The following is a 4,407-nucleotide window of genomic DNA, read 5'->3' as shown; positions in this document are numbered from 1 at the left end:
GATCTGAAACATTTCTAGACCTATTAATGTATATAACCAAAAACAGATTAAAACAACATAAGATTAGTCTAAGACATTTCTAGTCCTATATATAGATATAACCCAGCTAATTGAAACAGTGCCAGACTAAACAGTTTCACCGACAGAATTGAAGTATGTACTTCATCTCATAATGAATAATGACGCAACATCTTTGTGGTCACATCCAGCTTAGCAAAATACATGGAAACTTCCATTGACTGTAATTCTATTCTTAGGAGGGTCCCATGGAGCTTTTATTCCCCAAGGACAGCACAATGTGGAAACCCAATTCAGAGAAGCACTCCGCGTTGGGGAAATTTCAAGCCTTGAACTTTTTCATACGGAAGTAAGAAATGAATTGGGCAGTGAGTTCAGTCCCCAAGGCCGTAGCTTTGCTGGTAATTATAGTAGCACTATGTGGTGCTCAGAAGGAGGAAAAGCTACAAGGGAGTTGGAAACTCCTGCTAGAAAACACTGGAATCTCGTCAATGCATGCCGTGCTGCTTCACAATAACAGAGTTCTCATGTTCGACCGACTCGACCGCGGCCCGTCCAATATCACCCGAACAGACCCGGCGTGCATTAAGGCGCCCCGGCCTCTTCCTTTCAACTCCGAATGCTGGGCGCACTCGGTGGAATACGAGATTGCGAGCAACAGAGTGAGGCCGCTGCACCTGGTGACCGACACGTGGTGCTCTTCCGGTGCAGTTCTCAGCGACGGAACGCTCCTCCAAACCGGCGGCGTCGGACTGGGTGAGAACACGACTCGCACTTTCAAACCGTGCTCGGACCAGACCTGCGACTGGGTGGAGTCGACTACGGAGAAGCTGATGTCCAAGCGGTGGTACGCCTCTAACCAGATCTTGCCTGACAATCGGGTCTTCGTCGTCGGAGGCCGCGACTCGTTTAGCTACGAGTTTGTACCCAAGAAAAACACCGACGATTTCCACAACCTCGATTTCCTTCTGCAGACGCTTACTCCGGGCGAGGAGAACAATCTGTACCCGTTTGTGCATCTCTCTTCCGACGGGAATCTCTTCATCTTCGCCAACCGGGATTCAATTCTGCTTGACTACAAAACCAACGCGGTGATCAGACGGTTTCCCCAAATGCCCGGCGGCGGAGCACGGAATTACCCGAGCACGGGCTCGTCCGTCATGTTACCGCTGGACTCCGCGGACAATTTTGCGAGAGTGGAGATTGTGATCTGCGGTGGAACGCCGTTGGGGAACTTCATAAAGGCCGACGGGCAGAAGATTTACGTCAAGGGTCTGAGCAACTGCGGGAGAATTGAGATCACTGCAGGGGACCCAGTGTGGCACATGGAGGAAATGCCCGGGTCTAGATTGATGGCGGACATGATCATTCTTCCCACGGCTGAGATTCTGATCATCAACGGCGCCGAATTAGGGTCGGCCGGGTGGCAGGATGCGCGGGCGCCTGTGCTCAACCCGTGGCTATACAGACCTGCAATGCCCGCGGGTAACAGATTTGCTGTCCTGGATTCGTCGGGTATTCCTCGAATGTATCATTCTACTGCAAATCTCCTTCCCGATGGAAGAATCCTAGTCGCTGGAAGCAACCCGAATGATTATTATGTGTTCTCCGATGACGTGTTTTCTAAAACCGAGCTGCGCCTGGAGGCCTACAGTCCTTATTATCTGGACCAGCAGTACGATCTGGTTCGACCAAGTATACAATTTGTTGGAGGTTTCGAAGCGATCCCTTACGGATCGAGTTTCCAGGTAGGGTTCGCAGTTGGCAGTGTGAGCGAGGACCTTCGTTTTCTTGTGTACGCCCCTCCTTTCAATACACACACTGTGTCCATGAGCCAGAGAATGCTCTCGCTCGCTGCCACGCCTGTTGAGAATGAAAATGGGGTTTTTTCTGTGTTCTTGACTGCTCCGCGGAGCCCAGTGGCTGCTCCTTCTGGGTATTATCTCCTTTATGTTGTCAATGGGGGTATTCCTAGCCAGGGGCGTTGGATTCGCTTCGTGTAACACGTGACAAGGTTCTCTAGCTAGGGTTTATTTATTATTCTTTGTACGTTTGTTTTGGCACCTCTCTAGGAAGGCAAGCGATTCTAATGGTTCTATCCCTGCTGAGATTCTGTTTGATTGAGAATCAAAATTTCTGTCTGAGTTTCAGTTATGTATATGCTCTTCAGGATATCTATGCAAATGTATCAATCAAAGTATTATTCAAAGTATTATTGACTAATTTTCAACATTTGATCTTCATGATCTGTATATTTTGTGATTGAAAACAACAAAAATTTTGGGAAAAAATTTCTGTGTTTTAGTGAATCTAAAAAGAATCATGTTTGACATTCTTTTGTCTTTGGTGCATTTTGTGCAAAGATTAACCAGCACCATATTATATTATGAATTGATAGAATTATTCTTTATATTCTTTTCTGGTTAGAAATGAAAGAACATAGTGGCACATCATTCTAAGTTGCGCCTAAGTGTATAGAATAACAGTTGTCTAAATTCGAATCTACAATTTGAATTTGGGTGGGGATGAATCTACAATTATGAGGATGTCCCCATGACCATATTTTTGTCTAGGAATGTGGAAAAAACCAAATCAAAATGGATAATATGTGGATAGGGTGAATATATGCAAATTATTGCTTACAAGAGTGCATATAAACATATTAATGAAAAGATAAATAGGTTGCATACAGAAAGACACATGCATTCACTCAAATTTATGTCTTCTATCTAGCAAGACATTTCTCCAAACATGTCTAATAATAAATATGAAATGACATAGGCATACAAATTTGACCATAACTAATTAATGTTGAGAGTTGTATTTTACATCAATATTGAGATGCATATGAATCATATTATGATTATATATTTCAAATTATGTAGCACCTACAATGCAACATTCTAATTGATTAAGTAAATTTAATTATAGCATAATTTGCAAATTAAAATATTTTTCAATATATTTCATTTTGATTTAAAGAGGACTTTTATAATTTATGCATTTTTCTTATGCTATCATAATGATATAGTTTAGATGAATTTTACATAGAGTTTCTTTTTTGTTCATTATCATGAAATATAATATAATAAATGTCTTGAGTAACATGAAATAATTTATAAGTATTTTATTAAGAAATAAATAGGTCTTAAATGGACCTAAAATTCTAGATATAAAGCTTGCTGCCATCACATAAGTATTAGTAAATTGACAGTCGTCCAAAAGTCAAAAAATACTACAAACATAAAACAAAACAAAAAATAGTAGCAAAAAAGAAACAAAATAAAATATACCAAACCAAATTGTTTGTGGCCTCATTGACCTCAACTTCTAGTTCATTATCTTATATTATTTTCTTTAGACCTTGAAGTTCTTGAAAAAAAGAGAATTCTTCATTATGAGATTACCCCTTGTTATAGTACAAGGGCCTCTATATGCAACTCACTTCCCTTACTCTTCTTACCTCCAATGTCTTGATCTAGAATCCTTGTAGGATAAGAATGGACATTTTAAAAACTTGTTAACCATGGTTTTAATATTCTTCATAGTGTCTTTATAAGTGTATGGCTAAAAGAGACAAATGTGGCAATATTATCATTGATGCTCTTAATTTTATTGTCAAGACTAGTAATTTAGTCATCATAATTAATGTGTAATATTATCACATCCTTTGTAGCTTTCTTCAGAGATACAATGAGGGATTTATATTTCTTTTTGTCTAAGTGGAGGTAACTTAGCTATTTACTTTAATTAGTTTATACTTGTGTACTAATCCCCCTTAGCTTAATATTAATTACATTAATCTCTTGATGTGTCTACTTGTTCATTTTAAATAAAGAAGCTACATTAAGGATAATAGTCATCAAATCTAGGGAACTTTCTTGCTTAGAAATGAGCGGGGTAGATTTGATGGATAACTCACAAGAAGAATGGGGTCTACTTTCCCTAAGCTCACAGGGACCTTTGATCTTCATTATTTTGTGTCGAACAAGCTGAATACCTAAGAGGAGGGCGAATCATACAATTTCCTTATCTTAAATTGATATAATGAATACCTAAATAATTTTGAAGCTTAAAATAGATATTAATATGAAAGCACATTATACCAACCACCATAAACACCAAAATTGATGTGGAAACTCAAGATGAGACAAACCAAAGTGGAAATCATTTTTGTCAATAGAATCTTAAGGTCATTTTTACAAGTTCTCATAGCTAGTTTTCTCCCTATAGATAATGCATACTACCTATAGGCAAATTATAAATTGGGCTAACTATCTATAAGTAATAAGGCTCATTGTCAAGTGGGATAACTACCTAGAAATAATAAGACTTGCTATCAGTACAATAGGTCTTACTTTTAGAATATAAGAAATGAAAAAAATCCAC

General features: G+C 39.1%; 1 pseudogene; it reads left to right on the top strand.

Moving 5' to 3' along the window:
* Positions 1-320: 320 nt before the first annotated feature.
* Positions 321-2,250, top strand: LOC149580238 (aldehyde oxidase GLOX pseudogene; annotated as a pseudogene).
* The last annotated feature ends 2,157 nt before the right edge of the window (positions 2,251-4,407 follow it).

The sequence above is a fragment of the Cupressus sempervirens genome, chromosome 1 (assembly GCF_028749045.1).
Source record: "Cupressus sempervirens isolate cs-2001-9-10 chromosome 1, ASM2874904v1, whole genome shotgun sequence".
NCBI lineage: Eukaryota > Viridiplantae > Streptophyta > Pinopsida > Cupressales > Cupressaceae > Cupressus > Cupressus sempervirens.
The sequence above is the reverse complement of the archived record's forward strand: the minus strand, read 5'-3'. Positions and strand labels throughout refer to the sequence as shown.